The sequence below is a fragment of the Ciconia boyciana genome, chromosome 3 (assembly GCF_034638445.1).
Source record: "Ciconia boyciana chromosome 3, ASM3463844v1, whole genome shotgun sequence".
Taxonomy (NCBI): Eukaryota; Metazoa; Chordata; class Aves; order Ciconiiformes; family Ciconiidae; genus Ciconia; species Ciconia boyciana.
Window position 1 is genome coordinate 37,927,063 of NC_132936.1, and position 24,731 is coordinate 37,951,793.

The 24,731-nt window shown below is 43.2% G+C and overlaps 1 protein-coding gene across 1 annotated transcript in view; it reads left to right on the forward strand.

The window, feature by feature from the left end:
* Window positions 1-5,412, forward strand: part of TTK (TTK protein kinase) — a 48,082-nt gene extending 42,670 nt beyond the window's left edge. Inside the window, exon 24 of the mRNA XM_072855345.1 lies at window positions 3,461-5,412. The gene's annotated coding sequence lies outside the window, so the exon portion shown is untranslated. The remainder of the gene's footprint in view (window positions 1-3,460) is intronic.
* Window positions 5,413-24,731: the final 19,319 nt, after the last annotated feature.

Genomic DNA, 24,731 nt, shown 5'->3' on the forward strand with positions numbered 1-24,731 from the left:
GATAGATGTAAATGTCACCCAGTTTGAGCTGTTCCTGTGGTTAAGTGACATGGTGGAACCATCAGTACTGTTCTGAAGAGTTATATGAATAAAATGGCTTTTCTTCTATTAAAAATGCTACTATAAATCCAATATGCTTTTCAAATTTCAAAATAATGGAAAACCCACCAAGATTCATGATGGTCAGAAACCACTAATTTGGATTTTTAAAAGTATTAATACTAAGCACTCATTAAAATGCACTGAATGTAGCAGAACTGTTTGTTACATGATTATTAGTGTATTGATCAGGTTTTAACTGAATTACATTTCTGGTGCCAGTGTATAAATTTTAAATTTACTTAAATCATTGAAAGATGTTAAAACAATATCTAATAGTTTTAAACTGAAAAAAAATCTTACCTTCAGTTTCATGACAGCTGCTGTGCTGTCCTTGGATACCTTCTAAAACATGGAGCTTGTCAGCTCTCTCTCTTGATCAAGCATTTTGAATTAGTCTGTTTTGCCTTTCCTTCATAATAGCCCTGCATATAAAGATCCCAACTTCATTATTAAAGTGGCTCTTTCCTTGTTTATCTGCATGAATTAAGAGTATGCCATACTCTTTGATCAGCGATGGAAAAAGTTGAAGGTCAGCACTAGGGAAGCTTTCCTTGACAATTTCTCTGTGTTAGATTGAGTTCATGTTTTGTTAGCTTCGGAAGAGCTTTTAAATATTTTAAAGTCTTTGTGATAGCTTTTGTATTTAGTGTTTAAGTTTGGATAACTCTCATTGGGAAAAGATGTCGTAATGTAATGCTTCACAAAAGCCTAAGTTGAGGGAGGCTTGTCTTTCATTGTAAGCATATATTTAAATAGTCACTTTTCCTGAGTATTTTTTTCTTCAGGTGCCTGGATTCACAGGACTTAGTTGTTTTCTTTTTGATCTTGGAACATTAGGTTTCACTGATGTCTTGCTACCAGTTAATTTCTGTAGCTTTCATTTTCATGACTCTTGAAAGATTTAGAGGATCAAAAATGGTGCTACTGGTTACATGTTAACCTGAACCTGTAACAGTACTGTGCAATCTCCATAAAGCCTCTGAAGAAGGGAGGTAGTCTAGTTTAAACTACTGTCAGGTTTTACTACCTGACAGAAGTATGATTTATGTGTCCAAGTACTGGAGTGCAAATCAAGTGCCTGGAAATTCTTTCTGCCTCTGTGGTGGAAGTGCATGTTCATAGCACTTCTGTCATCAGTATGCCATCCGGCAGGTCGACTAGGTCAGCTGTCTGTTGGGGAGGGGAAACTGGTCATTCTTGCTGCTGGAGGCTTACTTAAGCCAATGCATCTTGCTGCCTTGGGAAGATGCGGTTGGAGTCCAGAGAATTCTTACAAATTACTTAAAGCATCGCACAATACTGGCTAGTTGTGTTTGACGTTCTGAGGATGTGGATATTGTTCTTGAACTTTCAGTTTGACCCCGTAAAAGGGGAATTCCCACTGCTTTTGCTGTATTAGCAGGGCTGACATACCTTTATTTTTTCTCTTTCTCTAGGTAAGCTTATCTTATACCTACAGGAGTAGGCATATTGTACTGCATGCTCTATTCTGCTTTCCCTTAGTGTTTATGGGGGATCACTCTTTACTGACAACTTCAGTTAAAGAAAATGTGTTACCTTTTGTCCCTGGAAGATGCAGCTATTTCTGCAGTGATCCAGATGCAGAGTGGCAGCTGTACTTTGCATGATTCTTCAGCTCACAACATAACCTTTTTCCATGCTTGCACACTGAGCAGTAGTAGCTTTATTGGTATCACTCATAGCGCTGTCATAATGTCTTGATCTGAAGTTAATAGCAAAGAAAACAGATAGCAAGTTGTAAATACCTATCTCAACAGCAATATTGGAGAAAAGACCTTATTTCAATCTGTTCTTGCTATTTTTCCTGCCATTGATTTATCATTTTTTGATGACTTGATAGCCCTATAAGAACTGAGGAATGAGAAGAATAGCACACACTTTGATCTCAAATGATACATGCAACTCAGAAGTAGTTTTTCCCAGACTTTAGTAGCTTTGATTTAAATGAGGTTTTCAGAGCTTGCTAATACAATAAAAGCACCCCTTGATGGGTGGGAGACTGTTCTTAATTCTCTCATATTTAAAGCAGCAAAACATTTCTTCAAATAATTTTTAAAGTTCTTTAATGAAGAATAGTATTTCTGTAATTTTATCAGGCCTCTGCTTAATGTTTGTTTCAAAACTGTAAGCCCTCACCACCTTCATATGCCAGTTAGGACTATCCTGCTGTGACAGAGCAAGCGTGTGTAAAAAAGCATTAATTATTCTGGAGTGTGGTGTTCCTGTGTGTGTTCAACACCTGCCCTCCTTTGTTTCAGGTTAGCGGTGATTCTCTGGGTTACACAGGGAGAGCGATTAGGAGTGGGAACTACTCCTGATACCAGCCCTTTTTCCCCTCAGCCTGGTCTGGGAGGAGCGCTGAAGCAGGGGGCAGAGAACGTGTGCTCACCCCAGTGGTGGGGCACACACCAGAACAGCACATCGCCCTTCTAAGGGCAAACTTGGAATTATAAACTTAACTTTGTTGTTGATCTAATTGTTATTATATGAAACAGATTGTGGAGTCTCAGTTATCTGTGGGGACAGGGGGGAGCTATTGCATATTTCTAGGGGGAAAAAAAAAAAAGACTTGTTCCCTGTAATGGTCATGTTCTTTCTGATTTTTTTTAATCCCAGACTTTAGTACTCCTGTGGAAGTTCAGTAGTATTTCAAGCATAATGAGTACATATATTATTTGTACTCTGCTTGTCTGTTACATAAATGTTGAAGTTATAAAGCTTGAAGCTACTAAAGAAAAAATGTTAATGTTCTGCACCTTTCATATTCTAGACAATTTGGGAGGCTACTTATGGTGTGGGAACTGAAACACTATCTCTGGCTTTCTCTGGAAAGGGGGGGAAAAGAAGTATCAGCCTCTTCAGAAGAAAACTTCTGAAGAAAGTCTCTACTCTGCAGAAACATCTTTTCACAGAGAGTTATTAAAATTTCTCCCAACTACTTGTCTAGATTACACATCTTGAAATATTTCTGCATAATTATTCTGTTATAACTGTTAACTTTCGCTGTTTTGCTTCTCTGGTTAGTGTTGAATATGCAGAGAAGCAATGCTACGTGCCTTATTTTTTTCTGTCATAGTGTATGGTTTATCAATCCTTTCTCTCATTCCATGACTGCTAAAGAACCCACAGGGAATATAGCTGGCATGAGAGGGAGCTTATGAAAGAGGACTGGGGCTGATGAGAGGCACTGGGTTGTTATCAGTCATCCTTTTTAAATAATTTTCCATGGTAAATGGGTAATTGATTTATACTCCTTCCCTGCCCCAGTGACATACTACAAGATGTCTGCCTACTTTACTGGCCCTCAGTTTATTCCTATTGTTTTTTTGCCTTACAGACAACCATCTCCCTTTTCGGATTCTGCTGGGATCTTAAAAGTGTGTGTGAAGTACAGAATAGCTATGCATGAGTAGCTTTAAAGGACAGAAAATACCAGTCTTAAATATTGGGTAACAGAGGTTGCTGCCTGAAGCTTTCTCAAGATTACAAAACGCCCGTCATGCGTTACTGTCACCCTCAAGGCCACAGTTCAGGATGTTGTGTATGTATAAAATGGGGAGAGAAGATGGGTGACTAAACCAGAGTATGTTTGTAATCACTGTTACTGGCTACATGTATTGTATAATGCTATATTAGCTAATATTGAGATACCACAACTACATGAACAGTAGAAAGGTAAATGAGAACACTTCAGTAAGTTCCCTTGTTTGAAAAATGGGTTTGGAAACTTACAACCTTTGAATCTAATATTGCAGTCCAAAAAGCCTTTACTCAGCAGCTAACACTAAGAAAAGCCTAACTGCAGAAGGGTGACTTCCTTTTTTTATTTATGGATGGGTATGGCATTACTCAGCCTGAACAGCTGTATGTATGGTTCGAATTCAAACACTAAATGGAGTTTAAGTTTTGAAGGCTCTGCTCCTACAGTCTGTCTCGGTATGCCAACACCCGGAATTGAGTCCTTGACAAATATGAGGAAAGGAGGCTGTTCTCTTGGGTAACTCCCTGCGCTTGGGACACTTGTCCAAGGAGCAAGACAAGTCTATCCCCATGGACCTGGATGAGTCAGACTCTCAGCTCCTGCTGCTGAACGTGTAGCTGGGCAGGAAGGGAATGGTTAAATCCCTAACAGTGGAGAGTGCAGAGCAGGGTGTGAGTTAGTCTGAAGGTAAGTGGTCAAATTGCCACTCTATTTTGGTCCCTCCTATGGGTTTCTTTTCTTTAAGCACCTGATAGTGGTTTCATGCTAAACAGATAACTAATTCTGGGAGTGGTGATATGTATCAAATTAAAAATTAAGCAATTGAAGTAAACTTGAGTTCCAGTCCACCTCTGAATCCTAGCTTACTCCTGAGCTCCTCAGCAAGGATCACAGGCTAATCCTTGCAGGTGCCAGTTATGGCAAGCTTCTTACGAGCGGAAAACTATTTGCTGCTTCCTTCCAGCTGTCTGCACTCTCATATTGCCTTGCTGCTCCCTTAGTTTGCATGAGTTCTCAGCAGCAAGGATAAAACAAATACTACTTTTTATCATATTTGTATCTTGGACAGTCTCATGGCTAAGTTGCGTCCTGTTTCAGCTAGGTATAAATTCCTAATACAAAAGTATTCCCTTCCTGCTCAATGCATGTATCTCCTCCCAACTCATTTATCCATGCCCACTTGCCAAGAGCACAAAGCCTGTCTGTCTGTCAGTGAGCTTGCAGAGTATGCCCTTGTTTGCTCACTGCTCCACATAAAGTAATTGAGAGAAATCTCTTTGCAAGATAAAGGCTATAAAGAATGGAGCAGGCACTGTAGTGTGATTACTTGTAGGATGTAGAGGTGTTCACCTGTATGGAACAGAAGGAGTCTTTGTACAGCCTGCCCATACACTTTCATGGGAGTTGCTGAAATGAAACCCAAGATAAAAATCTGACTCCTCACCTCAATTCCTCCCCTTGGCAGGTGGAATATCCACAGCTAAACAGTGATGCAATTCCAAGATGCCAGCTCTAATCAGATGAATTGCTAAAATCCATGTAGCTTTTGCAATGAAAGAGATGACTAATTTAATGAGGAATAGGGGTGCCACTGTTTTGAACCCTTAATAAACACAAGGAAAAGGTCAATGATTAAACAGCATCAGCCCATTGGTCTTGACTCTTACAGTATTGTAAAGATCTCTGGCTTGTCTCTGTATCTATTTAATGTGCATGTTATGTGGTAAGTGCAAGTAAACTTTGAATACCTGCTTCTTACATGCTTTCTCTATCAGTCTCAAGTTTGTTCCCTATTTTATATAGCTGTTGAAAACCAATTAAAAATAAATTAAGTAATTACACTTAAAGAAATATGAATTAGATTCTTGGCATTGATACTTGCTTCCTCTGTGGTCTTGGATAAAATATTTCTGTGAGTCTTTGCTCTTTACATTCCTTGTCTTGTCTGCTTACAGTTTGGCAGAAAGCTGTTTCGTACCACGAGTCTGTACAATGCTTGCTGTGTTTGGTGACTCTGTGGGCGATAGAGCTCTTGATGCTGCTATTGCAGAGTGGCATCATACTTCGAAATATTCTTAATGAGGGTAAAATTTGTCATCCACAGGGTGTTTGGATGTTCATACAATGGGGGTCTGACTTATGGATGCACAGTTCCGTGCAGCAGAAGGCAGCGATGTCCCCTCCATGGTGGCTGAGGAGCGCTGGGCACCGCAGCAGCTGCTGTGCGGTGGAGGGACTCCTGAGCCATCCACCAGGAAGCACTGACCAAAACCTGTGCCGTAGGCAGAGGAAGGCCCGCAGCCTATGCGTTTCACTTCACTGGTGAATGTGCTAGCTGTTGCGCTGTAATGCAAAACAAAACTTCCATGGCTGCCTCTGCTACATGTGATTAGGACATATCTAGCTGCTGAGGCAGGGTTTCCAAATTCATGATGGTTTAGGTAAAAGGCAGCCAGGTGCTCCTTTCCGACAAGCTGGTGATGCCTGTTGGCATGGGCAGTGGTGGCACTGTAGTGCTTCAGTGTTTTACAGGTGAAAGTACCCACAGACAATAAGGAACCTCAGTAATGAGACAAGCAGGAGTTTTGAGTCTTGGGCAGGACTTGGGTACCTGACCCAAAGAGCCTAAATCTTTCAGTCTGATCTTGGGACTTAGCAGAAGTCCAGCACTGCAAAGGTAAAGACATTTCCGAACTGCTGTGACATATGCTGGGCAATGCAAATATGAACAAAGAATTGGTTTTAGGGAGAGCAGATGAAGACTCAAAGAAATCCTGGCTTTTGGCACATTGTTTGCCTTGAGTTAGAGAATGCTCCCATTGCTGCTCTTGCTTGTCTTCTCTAGGAAGAGAAGACTGACAGAAAAGCGAAGTAAGTTACCTGCATTGGTGTTCAGAGCAGAGAAACTCGGAAGTTGTCATGTCAGAGCCTTGCTTGGTAAGAGATTAGTCCAAGGAACTATTTGAAATTGATGTGCCAGTAGCAGCTTTGTAGGACAGCTGATAAAATGAGCACTAACAGCTCTCCAGGCCCAGGCGCTATTAACTGAGGGAATCTAAAGGAGTTTGCTATAGCTGTGCTAGACATTGTACTGTGTGATTTTTAAATTAGCCTTCGGAACACAGAAATGGAAGGTAGTAAATGTGATACTGGTCTTCAAGAATGTTGGGGCTTGTAAATTAGACTACCAAGTATGACTTCCATAATAAATTAAAGGGAGAAAATGCATTAAAGAGTAGAATGAGGGGGATATATGAATGAATATAAACTATAAAGAGAGAATCTTTTGCAGAGAAATAATGCTTTCAGATCTGCTTAGTTCTTTCCAGTGAGTCCATGAGCATGATACTCATATGGCACATTTGGATTTTCTAAAAGCTACTAATGCAAGGTCCTTCAACAGCTCTTAAGAGAAGCTAATATGCCAAGGCAAAGGAGAAAAATCTCAAGGGTAAGCGGGTGGGAGAAAGCTATGGAGTAAGTAGTCAGTCATTCCCACCTGAAGAAGATTACCAGTAAGGTGGGTCAAGGAGCTGTGGTAATGCACATTCCCAAGTCATCTTAGGGTTAAACAGCAGATGGATTGTTGATATAGGAGTATTCAGAAAAATAAAACTTAGAGCTTCCTGTGGCAAAACAGGTAGAAGAATCTCATATTATTGATGAAATGGCAGAAGAAAGCCTGCATTGACAGAACACAAAGGAATTCACATGGGAGGAAAGTATCCTAATATAACAGATGGGGCTTCGGAGTGGTATTTGGGGAAGGTTCTGCATTATGCATAGTTCTCTGAATACATCAGCCCAACCCTTGTACTGAAGGAGCTGATTAGAATATTAATTGGGAAGGGAAGAGAACAAAAAATACTGATGTGCTGCTATATAAATGTCTTTGGTTTGAATGCTGTCTGCAGTCCTTGAAAAGGATGTAGTAAAACTAGAGAATATGGAGAGAACCAGTGAAGGTGTCTAAAGAGGTGGAACGACTTCCATACATGACTGCAAGCTGTATGATTCACTTCGGAAACTATCACTCTGGCAGGGTGCTGGAGGGGAGAAATCAGCATTGCATAGGGCTAGGAGCTGATGAAATGATCAATCAGAATTTTCAAACAGATGAAAGGAAGATACTGGGGTTTAGTATGCAAAATGTAATTACATTTGGGATGAGGCTAGTGGGGGATGTTGTGGAAGCCAAAGGCATAAGCATGTTCAAGAAGAGATTAGATACATTCAAGGACATTAGGATGATCCTTGGCACTGAATATAAGTGGTGGATGTAATCTCTGGCTTGGGAATTCCCTTTAAACCTCTGATCCCAAGTGTCTGGGATGTTTTGCTAGAGATGGAATCGCTTACCTTGCTGAAAGGGTTCATGTTGGAAAAGGATATCAGACCACATGGCCTCTTGCTCTGACCTACTGTGGCAACAGTTAGATTCCTTAACTGGAGCCCGATGCTTGGGTTTCTTTGGGTACTAGATACTTGATTTCAATCTCCATGCCTGTCAACATGACAATTTTTGCAAACAGCATTCAAATGTATTTGATTAGATACATCAGTGTCAAGTGAAAAGCAGTCATGCTTTAGCAGGCATTTTGTGTACTGGCAACGGCTTGACTGTATCTGTACAACGTTATCTGGCATCCCACGTTTGCCTTCTACCTGAGCCACTGCCTCAAGTAGTCATGCAGATTTTGTAACTTCACTGTAACTTCCCTGCTGAGATAATACACCGTACCTCAGAAGGGCACCTGGAAGCTAGGATCATGGCAAAGGCTTTTGTCTGGATGCAAACTGGGAGCAAGGCTACAGGAAAGCAAGTAGCAGAGTAGTCAACTACAGGCACTTTGTGGTGGGAGCATGGTTCAGGTCTGCTTGTTAGGTGTTTGGTCTTACAGGTTCACCTTTAGGTCCTGCATATGGGCTATAACTTTATTGACTTGGCTTGTAACCACATACTGACACAGTTGGCACTAGGTCACATTTTGCACATAGCCTGCTGATGGTACCGGCAGCAATTCCTGCCGGCAGCTTAGGTCGGTGCAGGTGGTGATGCTCCAATAACCACTCTGGCACACTGGCAAGTTTTTTCTACATGGGTGGGTCTATAACCAGTCCTGCAAAACTTGTTTAACTAGCCCTTGCTTTGCACAGTTCCCCATGTGCTCAGACTTCCCACAGCGCCTTGCCTCACACTTTGCTATATGCATGTCCTCATTCCCTGTTCTAGGGCAATAGCTGGAAGCTTTCCAGTGGTGGTTTCGTGGGGAAATGCCAGTTCAAGGAGTTCAGTGTTCCTTTCAAATTCTTCTGGGTTTCACTTTTGACAGGTGCCTGGTATCATTTGGGTACACTCCTGCCATAGTTCCTAGCATAAGGCCTCTGTGTCTTAGAGTTTAGCTCCTTTCAGGATCTGGAGTAAGCCTGCTGCAAAATAAGGAGCCCCACAGCATTTGCAGTTCACTTTGTGGTCTGTCATTATATTGGAGAATTAAATCTTGCCCCTTCAGCTGCTGGCCACGGATGTTTTTGAGTTCAGGGAGGTTCTGGTTCATGGAAGACTAGTGAAAAATGAACTTTCCTGGACATTGGGCACCCTGCTTTTGACTATGTCTGGAAACCTATATCTTCCCAGAAGGGATGTGCATAAAGGCTGGTTGTGTAATCAGTTAATCCACAAACATTGCTAATGCATGAGTTATGCATCCAAAGCTAGTGCATCCAAGCACATTTTCCATAACAACTTGCTCATCTTACCTGCTCACGGTAAACAGGAGTCATTACAAGTGGAGACTTGCTTATTCTTATTAACCAAAATATCATATCTTTCTTAATTTTGCAATTACAATAGTAACTTGAAGTCTATGTTGAGATAAGGTATCACAGAGGTTAATGGATTTTCATCTTAAGCATCTCTTAGAACATCACAGCCTAATAATGAAGAATTTCCTTTCCTTAAGACAGGCCAAGCATAAAAGAAAGATGAAGATATTAACACAGGACTAGATGAAGCATCCACTTCCCTCTGCAGCAAAAACATACTGTAGTTCCTGGTGTGAATGAATCCAATAAAAAAAGGCACATAACAAAACAAACAAATTCCCAACCAGAAACAGGGAGGTACTCCAAGAGCTTCTCTGGGAGGGTGAGAAACTGCCTGGTGCCCTCCTGCTTTCTCCCAGCCTTCCTTCTGCTTGGCGAAGTGAGTCAGGCTTTTCTGTAGAGTGTGTTCCTGACCCACCTAGTAACCTGTCTACCCTTTTGCACATCCTGGTTAGCCATATTCAGAGAGGACGAATTGAAAATGAAACTATTTCAGAAGTCTTACCAGGTGCCTTTTAGAGGGAAATACTTAACACTATTTTGTCTTTTCAGGGAATGCTTTTCTGAGTACAATCCCAAGGCTGTATCCTTTTTGTTGGCTTAAGCAGTTGTGATTGATAACTAATAAAAAATGACTAATACAGCACACTCTCTCTCTCCCCTCACCCTCTTTCACCTCCAACTGCAAAGCTCACAGCGTGCAGCTGAAATGCTTTTGCTTTGGTTCTAGGCGCTTGACCTGCTCTTTGTATGGTTGAGTTTACTGCAACTTATTTTCACCCCTACCCAAGAAGATAACCACCTAGACCTGAATTACTGCTCTTGAACTGAGGACGATAAAAGCAGAGCTAACGATAAATTTTATTAGAATGCTGCTTTTGTCATTAATGAAAATATTAGCTGTGATCCTTAAGCTTTGAGGGAGCTCTAAAAGCCTCTTTCCAGCCTACTGAAACTCATCTTCCTTTGCACTGAGCTCCTCAGGCTTCTGATTTCTTTCTGACCAGCAGGATGACATCCAAACTGACATAAGCAAGACCAGCATTAGTACTGTATGTATGTTGTCATCTGTCTTAATGGTTGACTTTTTCCCTGTTTCAACCAGTAAGAGGCTGTTGTGCCAAAGGCTGTATGTCAAGGTATATGCAATGCATCCTGACCTCCTGACTGTCAGGAGGAAATAAATTGTTTAGTGTAGTTTGAGCTACCATTAATAAACCCAAGCTGTACTTTGTGTCACTTTCTACATTATTGTTACACACTTTTCTTCTTAAATCTAGGCATACTTTTGAGATCAGGCTAACCAGGCTTGCATAGATCAGCATCTTTTTGCCTTTTTAAAAAAATCTTGGTGATCTTCAAGCATGTTACCCTCACTCTAAAATGAGTCTACCTCACTTGCAATTTCATATGCCAATCCTTTCAGAATTACAGAAGAGCAGCTGGTGGGGTCAGAATTAAGGTCCACATAGCCTAATATCTTATCTCTGACCCATACTGGATGCTAAGGAAAGAAGGGCCTGGGGCAAGTGCGCAGTGATGCTTCTGAGATGGTGATCAGCACCTTCCCTTGAGCGCAAATGAAGTTGCCCTTCCAATTCCTAAGTGATGGATTCACTTAGGAATGTGCTCAGTGTCAAGTTCCTCCATGAGGACATCATGGTCCTCACTGAAAACTGGGGCAGAGAATTGGTTTCTTTTGGGGTTATATGTGAATTCAGTTAGCTGTATATTGTCCTTATTTTTCCTTGTTGCCTTTTATGGATGAGAAATAATTTTTTGAGAAGTTTTTTCCTTTTTTTTAAGTTTTGCAAATTTTTTATTCATGCTCTTTTCAATTTTAAAAATCAAAAGCCTTATTCTTAGACCTATCTTTGTTTGTTTGTCCTGCCACTTTATTTTAATCTGTGATCCCTTGTTATTTCTAAAAGAAAATCCTGGAACCCTTCTATCCTCTTTACTTAACAAAAGGAAAACGACTGGCTTTTGCTCTTACAGGTCTAGGGGCTATTTGGTAAAGAGAAATGTTGCTCTCCAGGTTGTCTCTACAACATGTTTTTCTCCTATTTTTTGAGGATGCCAACCTCCCATAAGGATATAGCATCTGGTAATATTTAGTCTCTGGTTTAGCCCTTACGGTCTCTGGACAGCAGTCCTTTCCTGTAGGCAGTGCTGCTACCCAGGGTGACAGACATGGATGTCACTTGCTGGTCAGAAAGGAATGGGAAGCCTGAGGAGGTCGGTCTGAGGCAAGACTGTAAATCAGTGCCGCCCTCACGCTGCTGGTATGGCGTGGCCAGATCTGCCCTGGGAAGATCGTTCCAGCTGGGGTCAGGACTGGTGCTTGGTGAGCACTGAGGAATTGAGTAGAAGAGACTTCCTCAGCAGAAGGATGTTCTGTTGCATCTTCTGCGTCCCGAGCTCAACTACTTTCCCTGATCGTAATATTGTCTTTTAATTGCTTAATGTTGCATTTCTGCTGTAAGTACTGCTTCCTGGTTGTAGTTACATTAATGACTGCCAGCTTTTAATGTGTTGTGACTGTATCAAAATCAGATCTGTACCCACAGCAGCCAGAGTGCAGGTTTGCTTCCTTTGTGGTTATTCAACTGTCCCACCGTGTCACGGTCGGAACAAAGTGGTGCCGGCGTGTGGGGTGGTTTTCTCTTCGTACTGTTGTCAGGTACTGTCCTGGGGTATGTTATGATCAGTGATTATGTTCTAGAGCAATATGTCATTGTCCAGTCAATGTCAAATTGATACTGGCATTGGTATAAGAGCTGGTATGCCAGTGTCACCAGTCCCTTCTCTTCTTTGCATGGGCCTGTGCTTTTGGCATAAAACTGGCAGGTCTTGACAATGTCTTCAATCCACCTGTTCATTTCAAGCTAATACAAAATGTCTCTTAGCCTTCTTAGATCTCTATATCTAAAAAATAATTTGTCAGAGTCTAGGTGCCCTTAAACAGGTTTCTACCTGTACTGACAGTTTTCTCATGTGCCAGTAAGAGGTTGTTCATAATCTTTTGTATTCATAGCTCTACCTCTTTTTTTGGTCTGGTTTTGTTTTGAGTTAGAGCTCTTGTAATTGTCTGAGCTGTGCAATACTTTACTGACACACCACTGGCTCTGGACTATATTTTAGCTCACTTCTGATGGATCCTCAGGGAAAAATTTCTGCACTCACCAAATTTCTCCCAGGTTGGCATTTGATTTGCAAATTACATGTGTTGACTTCAAACACACAGAGCCTTTTTGTGATGTCCAAAAGGCATGTTTCCTGAGGCCATTGATCGCAAGTGTTTTTTGTCCACAGTCAGACAATGCTGGTCTGCCAATGAACAGGTCTAAAATTTGTTATGACCATACACTGTGACCAAACCTGCTATTTCTGCTCAAACACGCTGGTTACTGGTGTCTGTTGGTGCCTGGTCCACATACTACCGGCCCCTTGGGCTGAACCATGTCCTGCTGGTGTTTTAAGAGTACAGTGCCCATGCACTCCTTCAGTGCCTCCCGTAATCAGGTTCTCTTTAACTCCTTCAAGAGTTAAATCTTTACTAGGATTTGTATCAGTGTGTTGGATACTTTTGCATGGGAATGCTCTAAAGCAGCTGTTTCAGAGAGCTAAATTAGGTACCTGTTTCTGAACTTAGTTTATTGTTTTAAGGAAGTTTGTATTCCTTCCTGCTCTGCCAGACAGCTGTTTCTGATTGACTCCTATTGACCATGATTTCTCTATATACCTAGGAATGCTCCTTCTAATAAATACAGTTTGCTGTAGCTCTAGTTTTATATTGCCAGTTCTTTCCACAGCTGCTCAGAAGATCAAGTCATGCTCGACCAACCTGATTGCCTTCTATGATGAAATGACTGGATCTGGGGATGAGGGGAGAGCAAGGGATGCCATTTACCTTGACTTTAGCAAGGTTTTTGACACTGCCTCCCACAATACTCTTGTATCCAAGGCAGGATACAGGGGACTGGGTGGATGAATGGACAGCTACAAGACGGGTGAAAACACTGGTTGGATGACTGGGCCCAGAGGGCAGTGGCTACTGGGCTGTACTTTACAGCCCCCTGCAGTTCTCTACTTGTTGCTGGGGTGTGTCCTATTCAACACCTTCATCAATGGCCTGGAGGAGGTGATGCAATGCACCCTCATCAAATCTGCAGACAATAAAAGCTTGAGGGCAGGGCTGCTTTTCCTGGGCAGGCTGAAGGAACAGATCAACAGGCACTCCGTAAAATTTGGTGGGGACAAATGCCAAGCCCTGCCCCGGGGAGGAAGAACCCCAGGCACCAGGACAGGCTGGGGCTGCCTGGCCCGGGAGCAGCTCTGCAGAAAATGCCAGGACAGGCAGGGAGCTGAGCACTGCGTGAATGTGTCTCAGCACTTGCATTACTCCTTTAACAGACCTCTGCCCATAGAGTGTTTAGCTGAGGTAAATTAGCTAAGCATAACTGTTAAATTAAGTTTTACATCACTGTCCTGGTTTTGGCTGGGATAGAGTTAATTTTCTTCCTAGTAGCTGGTATAGTGCTGTGTTTTGGATTTTAGTATGAGAATAATGTTGATAACACACTGATGTTTTAGTTGTTGCTAAGTAGTGCTTACACTGGTCAAGGACTTTTCAGCTTCCCCTGCTCTGCCAGGTGCACAAGAAGCTGGGAGGGGGCACAGCCAGGACAGCTGACCCCAACTGGCCAAAGGGCTATTCCATACCATATGGCGTCACGCCCAGTATATAAACTGGGGGGAGTTGGCTGGGGGGCAGTGATCGCTGCTCAGGGACGGGCTGGGCATCGGTTGGCGGGTGGTGAGCGGTTGCATCAATGGTTTTATTTTTCCCTTGGGTTTTGTTCCTGTCTGTCTTTTGTTGTTTTCCTTCTCATTACAACTTATTATTATTATTATTTTTTGTTCCAATTATTTAACTGTCTTTACCTCAACCCACAAGTTTTGTTACTTTTGCTCTTCCCATTCTCTCCCCCATCCCACCGCGGGGAGTAAGCGAGCGGCTGTGTGGGGCTCAGTTGCCGACTGGGGTTAAACCACAACACTCACCCACCATGATTTAAGTCCTCTCTAGTAGCAGCATGACTTGCCCTGTGACCTCTGAGCAGTAAGCTCAGCCAGGCTCATTGTGTAGTCTTAAAAATGAGGGATTTTTAAAAATTATGTGAACTAGATGTCAGGGTCTTTTTATTTCCCCTCCAGCCTCTCAAGATCTTCCCTGCCTTCTTTAAGGGTGTCTGTTGGAGGCCGTGCTGCCCCTATACCTTTCTGATATGACAAAGAGCATGGTACATTTGTAACATAAGCATGGGAAGGAGGAAGCCATAAATGGGGCCTGTGTCTTTTCTAATGTGCTGTTAACCTGTATGTCCAGTTCACTGCTGATTATCTTTATGGTAATATCTTTATCGCTGCTTTCTGTCCATCTTCTCCTGTGACAATGACATTACTCTGAAGAGCAGTGATTCTGGCATCGGTTTCCAGTTAAAAGTTACAGTATTTCTTGACGACTTGCAGCACGCCTGGCTCGGAACTCATGCTGGTTTCACAGATCTGCTTCGTGCAGTGCCCAGGTCGCACCTTCACCCTTATTATGTGACACAGACCTCGCCGCGGGGCATCCTTCCTTCTGCCTCGGTGGCCGTGTCTGCTCTGGCAGGTAGAGCAGACCTGGGCCCCTTCCCTGTTCCTGAGGGCTGGGGCACTGTGTGGCTCACATCCACACACCTGAACCCGCTTCTGTCCTAGGCTGGGGTCGTCTCACCCAAACTGCCTCTGCTGAGCTTGCGCTGTCCCTTGGATTTTCTGGGAAGGGAGTAGTTGGCTCAGGCAAACTTCTGGTGGGTATTTTGCCACTGGTGATGCAGTAAGGGGCAAAACCCAGTATTTCACAGCTGCTGGCACGGCGAGGTGACTGCATGGCACATCGGCAAGGGCTGGCGTCAGGCAAGTTGGCATCAACTGCTGATTTCCAGAGGAAGGCAAACAATACTGCATCGGGGAAGGGGATCAAGATCAACGGCATTTGGTCTGTGGTTGGGCCCAAAAGCCCCTCGATTTTCTGCTTACCCCTTGGAACCATCAGGAGGGTAATGCTGTAACTAAGGCTTTTTTTCCTCCCAAATCAAATAATTTCTTGAAAAAGAAATTTCTCTTAACTAAGTGAGAAACTTTTGGTCTGGCACTCTCTTGATGTTGAAGCGCATTTATTCCTCTGGCATTGCACAGGGCTCTTAGGGTGGGCGTGCGCTGTGTTTGCAGGCTGGGGTTGCAAACCAGAGAGCATGGACCACGCTCGCGAGGAGGACGCAGAGTGTAGCATGTTTCTGAGTGTTCTGCATCCACTTGAGGGCACCACAGTATTGTTGATAGCAGAGTTTTTGCTAGCTGCCTGGTGGACTGTTCCCTGCATTTTGAAGGAATCTTTTTAGTGAAAAACAGTTGCTTAATTTATTTAAAATCACCACCATCTTGTAAGAACACCTATTTCTGATCTTTTCTATCTTCCCCCAGATTACGGGCATCTTGTCCTAGCACACAAGACCCTCTATTGCAGTACACATTTTGTACCAACCCTTTCAGTAACTCTGAACAGGGAGATGAGCCTTGTGGGTGAACAGACTCAAACGGAGAGAAAATAAGGCGTAATTTAGCTCGGAGCTCTTGTGAGATATGACCTTTGCTTGGAGAGCCAGGGCAGTGACAACTCCTTTATTTGAGAAGGGCCTGAAAGCTGAAGGCAGCTGCTGTGCCCAGCATCACAGGTGGGCCGGGCATGCAGCCCCCTGCACCACTGCTCCAGCAGGCAAAGCCTCCTCCACTGAGGTGCCAAACTGCTGCTTCCTCCCCTTCTACCTCCTGTGCCCGCTTCCCATCCGTCCTCTCCCTTCACGCACTGCTTTAATCTCAACCTCCGATGTTTCCAGCCGCAACAAGGCTAATGCAGTCATGTTTTTTATTACGTTCTGCTCCATCCCCTGCAGGCAGAGGCAAGTCCAGATTTGGGTGCAGCTGTAGTCACTCAGCAAAGAGTCCCTTAAACAAGAAGGTCACCTTCATGTGGCTGAGCGGGTCCGCCCGGTATCGCACAGCTCCCGGGAGCAGCAGAGGCTGAGCAAGCCCCAGGACCCAAACAGCCTTGAGTCGCCCTGCGTCTGCCCAGAGATGGGTGTCTTGGCTTTGTCGCTCAAGGGAGGGCGATGCAGATGGATGGTAACTTGCTGGTTTTAGGTGGGTTCTAAATTTTGGCAGAGAGGGTTGACAGAAGGTATGACTAAACTGGGAAGGACAAAAGGGTGGTCTGCTCCTGCTAGGGACGATTGCTAACCACGCAGGAGTGCTTTGAAGCACTGCAGAGAGCTGCTCAGGGAAACTTCCCAAGGGGTACATTGAATTTAAGCTTATTACCTCAGAGGAATAAAAAAGAAGGAGGTGTGTGCTTCTCTGGCAAGCGCTGTGGGCCTTGGAGTTGTTCCCCAGAAGTGTTTCTGTTTCAGAGGCTGTGCCACTCCAGGCTTGTCAGCACAAGAACAGGCTCCCAAATGCGTAAAGCTCCAGTAGGAGAGGTCTGCCCTACAAAGCAAGAACGAGCATGAATAGATTTAATTTGGGGCTTGGCCCAGTACTCCCAAGGGCCCTGGCTGGTAGGGCACCAGGTGAAGAATCAGGAAAAATGGTTTTGAGTCTCAAATCTACCACCAGGTTGTGTGACAAACTGCGTGGCCTCTCTGAGCCTCAGCTCCACTAGCTGCACGCTGCACTTAATTATGCTCAACTTCAATGGCCTAAAATGTAAGGGTGACATTGCCATCTAGATTTGCTTTTATTATTTATGGCCTCATTCATGGCCTTATCTTTCTCAGTGACTCATCCGTTCCAGAGCTCCTCTGCAACAGATGAAATTTCACCTGCATAAAAGGCTTCAGGCAGCCTGGCATCAGTCTAAGGGGTGGGAAAGACAGATGCCTCTTGTCACTGTTCAGCTGCTTGCTCTCCAAATATTTATCTCTCTGAGATTTTAGCTTTTTTGAATGAGGTTGGTGATTAGGCTGTGAGATTTGGGACCACCAGTCATTCTGCTACGCTTGTGCCAGCTGGGGCTGAGGCGCAGCCTGTGCTCTCCACAGGGGCTGCAGATCAGATGATGGCTGAGTTTTATGAGCTGTTTGGAGCAGGAATGTCGATAGAAATAATTCTTTCCATGGCAAGAACCCAGATGTCTCCCCCTGGCAGAGCTATCACAGTGGGAGAGCTGCATGAGGGTCTCCTGCCATCCCGGTCAGCCCGTGGTACCTGGACTGTCTCTTGCTCGCATACTCCGAGTCAACTTGTGGTTTGAAAGCCCAGGGATCCACTCCACAAATTGTGTGTGTTATCCCCTTCCTCTGTCGGGCCAGCTAACCAACCGATTTTCTGTAAAGAGGTCAGAACTATGAACGCTGACTCCAGGAACACTTCTGAGTCACCCTTTTGAAGCAGTTTGGGATACGTGTCAGAAGAAAATGGTTCCTATTCACCAGTGTCTAAGAGATGACTGTTTAACAGGCACCTGCACAGTTCAAAAAGGCATTGAGAAATAGGCTTGACTGTATGCTTTTGTGGGGTGTTTTTACCACCTTCAGAGGCCTGGGGCTCTCCCCCGGTTGTCTATGAACTCTGCGCTCTCCCTTTGAGGCGCTGGGTAGCTCAGCCGTGCTTCTCAGTCTTCAGCTCCTTTCCCTTCCTGCCCAATTGCTCCATCCATGCCACGAGGAGTGGTTAGCTGCAAATCCCTCTCACTGCTTGTTTTCTTTTGCATAAATCCATTAGCTTGGCAGCCTCTAGTACCTTTACGCCTCATCTTTTCTAGTGCGCATTTTTCATTTAAGTTCTGTATGGCAAGTGGTCCTCCTGGCCACCATCTCTCATGCGGTGGGATACAGATCCCACCAGTGTTGCCGCAGAGCGGTCATTGCAAACCTGTTTTGTATTTCTAGTTCTATCTTGTACAGCAGCACTGCCCAAAATAACCTTTGTCCCCCTGTTTTCATTTCACATGGAAATCCTATTCATTCAAACTGACTGAAATATCTACAGGCAGTGGAACATAGGGATGAAGGTGTGAAGGACTTTGTAAATAAATTTAGGTGGGGATACACAGCTTGCCTTTTTTTTTTTCCTGCTCTATGTCTCTTGTGAATATAAACTGGGAAATTAGTATTAGAATTACATCACTGAAGAGAGGTGCAGCAAGAAGGGATCAGTCATAGCTGATGTGAGCTGGGGAAAGCTGCCCCTGGGCTTTCTCTTGGACTGCTCTAAAACATAGCAAAGCGTATGCAAAAACCTGATTAAAGAGGCCTGCTTGTGCTTAAATACACGTATGTGTAAATGATTATTTTATTTATAAGAAAACAACAAACTTTGGTGTCTTTGCAAAGTCAACATTAAGGCACTGGTTTCGCAGTGTAAAGTAAAGACAAAATCAAAGCAATCCTACTTGAAGCTTGGTGTCAAACGGTGCTCACTGCATTGTGGCTTTATAACGTAAACGTGGTCACGTCAGACCAGAGATTAATGTTTCCTATTAATTGTACTTGTTGCATAAACAAGATGGGATTATGTGTATTTTTGCTTTTGAAACAGCGTATTTAGCAAGCACATGCTGCTGCTGGACCCCAATTAAAGGTTAACTACAGTCAGCTGTCATATTGGTCTCTTATCAGTTGTTTTCTATCTGTGAAGTCAACCTGCATATAATTCTCTGTCCTTGGATTTTGCAATTACATCTAGGTAGTTTGGTTTACCTTTAAGACGGTTAGAGTGAAAATAAATAACAGACTCGTGGAGATCATTGTCAGATCAAAAGTCATTGGGTTCATGCATAGAAGTACCAGGTGTGTGGTCATCATGCTGTTCGTAGCTCATCCTTCAGGGACTCAGAAGTGTACCTGGATTTGTCAAATGGTGGAGTGAGAAAAAGGAAGTCTTGGAAATAGAATGACAGAGCAAAGCTTCATAATACTGTATAAACAGGGAAGTATTTTTCCATCACTTCTGCTCTTGCTATTTGTATTACCATGAATAGCACCTGTTACATGTGATACACATACCTGAGGGTATATCCCAGCAAGAGTCTTAGAAATAATGATATATAGTAATCGGGGTTAATCTGCCTTCCATTTTTACTTTCACGTTTAGAAATGTTCTGGTTTTTTTGAGAGAAATGAGCTAGGATGCACCTGTAAGTTGCTACAGCATGTTTACTTCTTATATTAATTTGTTTTGTGATGACTCCAAAGAAGGTCAAGGTCCAGTTTTTGTACCTGCTCTACAAACACTCAGTGACAAACAAGCACACAAAACAGAAGGCAGGAAAGAAAGGGCTAGCAGAGAATATTTGATTATAAAGGAAGTTAATGCACATTTTGATGTATCTTCACATGCCATTGTTTCTTCTGGCATTTTTGAATCATATCAGTTACGTGCAGCTAAGGCACATCCAAACCCAACCACTCGTGTGGTTTCTTGTGGACATCAGTGCTAGAAATGCTTTATTTGCAGGGAAAAATTATTTTGCTGTTAGAAAAGAAAATTAAAGGGAAAAAAAAATCTGCCCCCATTCCTGTTTTTTATCTTCTTTGAGATTAAAACTTTCACAGTAAACTTCTAGCTCAGACAGTGAAGTGTTAATTTCTTAATAACCAGTAATAATATTTTTTCCAATAATTTTCATTTACTTGCTTGCTTAGTTTGCTTCCTCAGTTGTTCTCTTCTTCTAAATGCCTCCATCTGTTGAGATGTTGGTGTTGGGATTTAATACGTAACAGAATGTACGAAGACCTCACTCTTAGTCTCGCCCTTATCCTTTTCAGCACCGAAGGGGTTGTGTGACCATGTGGCATCTGAATAATTTTCATGGGTTTACTGTAAACGGCAGAGGTGTAATAAAACGGGAACTGGAGCACTTCAGTGCTACTGCACCGGTGAAGTCATTCACTTTGATGACAGCAATACTTGTGAACCTACTCTTTTGTCAAAATGTCCTCAGGAATATTTTTCAGAAGAAAGTTTGATCTTCCAGAGACCTCTTCCTCTCCTGTTATTACGATTATTTAGTGGAGTGGGATGTTCCATGTTCTACTCATTTTTTCTGTTCTCTTGCTGCCTGAAATGACGTTTTGGGTCTAGACATGTGTTTTTTGATGCTATATTGCAAACACATTGCTGTATTTGATGCTAATCCTCCGTGCACAGTAAAACACAAACAGAAGGGGTAAGGAAGGCTAGCTAATGAAACAGCTAAACCTCTGCTTGGTGTTTTTTCAAACCATACAGCTTGCTGTGGACACATGCATTTAGGGGAGAAAAAAAAGTTATTCCAAAAATAAATATTTTTAGCTAATCTGCATAGCACTTTTAATATATTCTATAATATTTGTTTTAACTTTAAAAATGTTTAAAGTGACATCTTGTTTTGACATTTAAAATAAAAACAGAATTACTTTTTTCCCCATTTGTTTTGACTTCATTTTTGCTCCAGATTTTGGGGGTTTAAAGGTGGCACTTGAAGTCACAATGAATTGAACATCTCATGTTGATAGTTGCTGAAGGGAAAATGTGTGTGAAATTAAAATTTTCTACTGGGTGCTGCATTCTTATATTTGATCTGTAAAACAAATGTATTCTTTGCCAGAGTTCATAGTTTATTAGTAAAGCAATGTTAGCATGCATGATAGCAAAGAGAGCAAACGTGAACGCTGTCCTTCCAAACACTGCTTTTGTTACTGAACGGGTTGCAGACCCTGGCTCCCATGCTCAACACAACGGCAAGGAAAACAAAATCACTGGTGGATGCCCCAGGATGGGAAATGCTGCTGCTGCCTGTGAGTGAGACAGAGCAGGTGGGGAAGCTGCAGCAGGATCCTCCCTCCCAGCCAGCTCCTGTAGGTCCTGACACATGTGAAGGTCTGCAGGACCTTATTAGTCAGGTTAACATGCAACAAAAATCATTATTACTGCCATGACTTTTGCTGTGGATCATAATTTTTCATTTCTGGAAAAACGCAGTAAGAGGAGTTATCTGTCTTTGCTGAAATACCCGTGCTGGGCACAGTCATCATTTCCATGTCCTGCATAACCTGAAGTGTTGGGGGGAGCCCTACCCCAAAGGTCCTCATAAGAGTCTCACTGGAGCTGGTGAGGCTCTCCTTCTGCTGAACCAGAGACAAGGTTTTTGCCCATCCCTCGGACCAGCTCTGCTGTCCTTTTCCACCAATGAACCAGCTCAAGGTCATTTTCTTCTCTCTGCAGATGACTTTTCTCCTGCTTTCCAAAGCAGATAAGACACTCTGAAGAGTCTGGTGGGTGCAGAAGTGTGCGGGACCCAGCAGGAGCACAGAACTCTGAGGGGGTGGCCTCCTACCACAGGACGGGACCTGTTGGGTCAGCTTAGTCAATCCTGTCCCATCAGCCTCTCCAAACACTGACCTGGGAACTGGGTTGAGATACCCTCCAAAATACTGTCACCTCCGTGTGTGTGGTTACCATCAACTCTAGTCTCAAATGAGATCAAGTAATGAGCTGTGTCATTTGTTGACACTTATGAGACTGTATAAAACACGATTAGCAGGTTACATGGTGTGGGTACAGAATAGGAGGTTTCATAGGAAACATTTAGATCCTGGGATCTGGGCATTTCTCAGCTCACCTCAGCTCTACTTCACAATGAGCTGAGAGTTTGTTAAGGGTCTTGGCCAGTTATGGGAATAGCTGTGACCTGTCCGAGCGAGGGCAAACCCTCCAGCCCTGTCCAAAGGAGATTCACATCTCCAGAACAGACGGTCTCAAGTACTGGCTTAATGGAAGGAAGTGCTAGAGCCTTCCTGCTTGACCTAATGAAGAAGAAGTATATAGGGCAGGAGGAGGGAGGAAAAGGGAGAGAGGTTTGGACCAGAATGACCCATACTGTTGGATCTGAGCTATAAAGGGTGAGCAGGTCCTGAAGGTATAATCGCTTCCAGTCCATCTGAGTTTGGATGCACCCTCCTACAGGACTTCCGCGAAGCTCTTACCATCTTGTCACAGCAATCAGGGAGGCTGAAAGGATTGTTGAGCACTAACCTAAACACTTTGCAGACACGTGCTTCTCTTGGTCTTTTGTTTGTTTTTACACGTTCACACAAGCCTTGCAGCTCTACTGACTGATCTGGATTCTCCAGCACTCTCAGTTGCTTTCAGATGAATCTTGCCTTTCTGAAAACGATTTCAAGTACATGGCTGAACTCTGAGGTGTCTGGTCCCTTCAGGGTGGTAGTTCTAGGTATGAGACACTCTCTCGAGGACAATGCTCCTCATACATGTGTTTCCCAGGGTAGCTAAAGGAGAAAAAGGTATATCTCCACTTTGTTTCAAAGGCCAGTTTGAGAGGTGACAATGCAGGCATCTCTGAAGGAAAAATACCTTTGGGTAGCCACTGCAAGCTAGGAGCAGTCACTGGCATACAGCATGATAAAATCACTCCTGAATTGTGTGGGTCCCGAAGGAGAACGTTACACTAAGACACTTGATTTCTTGCCCACTGTTTTATAATGTGTTTGAAATAAGTACATTGCATACATTTCAATTTCCATTGCTCTAATGATCTGATGATTTCCTGAAACACTTTAATGGAGTTTTCCACTGACCTTAAAATCATAGTATTTTTTTAAAAAGTGGTTAAGTGCAGACTTTTATGAGACAAACAGAGCCAGACTTCTCTTTCAAAAATATGATTTTTGCAAATGTGCTTGCTTCTAAATATCTCAGAGCTGTTTTTCAGAGTGACAGGAATAACATAAATGCCAGAGTAAGCAGCAGTTGATCTCACAATGCTGAAATCTCAATACTGAATGAGCAAAGCATTCATTTACTGCATACAGAAATAGGTCCAGAAGAAGGTCTGAATGTCCTTCAAACTACCAGTGAACAGCATGGAAGTGCTTGTGTCTTGTGGCCACCTTTGACTCTGTGAGCAACTCACATCTTCATATGAATATTTGCAAATAACATTTATCCTGTCATAATCTTCTCTTATTAAATGTGCTTAGGTTTATCTTTTCCTCCCTTCCCCCCCCTTCAGTTTTTAACCTGTACTATTTAAAAGTTTCAGGATCTTCTACTCTCTCAACATCCTGGTTCTTTCTACACAGAGACACCGCAACTATCTTACTCTGGGTTTGAGCACTCGAAATTCATTTTCTTAGCCCTGGTTTCCTAATCCTGTTTGCTCAAAACCATACTGCTCTTTGGCAAGGTTTTCACAGCCTTTCTTCTTCACTCCTGCTGGACTGCATGGTTATCAGAAAGCTGGCTCTTTCCCCAAAGTATCTTGACAATAGAGCTTCACACATGGAGATAGAAAGATTTTCTTTACAATTTCCAACATGTATATGACTCGACATCTTTTCTTCCTCCCCAGTTTTGTCAGACCAACCTATTGCTAAAGGAATGATTGCCTAAAGGTTGGCAGACTCTTGCCCTTATTGGTCTTCCGTGGTGCCAGTTAGGTAAATGTTTAACAGATTGACTATCAGTGGTACGTATGTCGCGGATGGAGTGAGAGTGCACTTCACTTGTAAGAGAGAAGTAAAAATACACTTTATTGATACAGAATAGGGAGTTAACAAAGTTCAATGCGACAGTGTTTTAACAAGATTCGATGGCAAGGTATACTTGATTATTTACTGCATAGAGGACAGGGTCAGACAGAACTGTCAGGGAGATCCTCCCGTTGAGTTATGAGGTTTGGAAAAGGATCCCCTTGCTTTCTAAACTCCTTCTCAGAGTGCAGTCTAGGTGCGGCTGGATCCAGTCCTAGTCCCAGACTTGGTCAACGGTTTATGTCTAAAGGATTATATGTGCGCAATCAATCCTTTATATCACTTGGCTAAGATTTCAAAGTGTAGCATGCTATTAGTCACTTACCGAGGATCTGTTGTGGCAAGGAATCTCTCAGCCTTGAGGAGTAACCTTGAGAGGCGTCCCTGCCCAAGGGGAGATCCTGGCGTGCAGCCCGCTGCCGTGCAGGAGAGCTCAAAGGGCCCTGGGCTGTCCACTATTTAAGGAGTAAGATGATTGACTTATGGTCATATTTGCATGTCAGCAAGAAGTTTAGATCACTGCTTTGGGCAGCCCTTGGCTACTTTGTTGCCATCCATCCTCAAGGTCCAGCATAAGCTGGATGCAGCTATCAGGATGACTCCCAGTGGTGGTTACTGCTTGCCCAGGGAGGGGGAGCACACCGCCACAATGTAATACCAAAGAA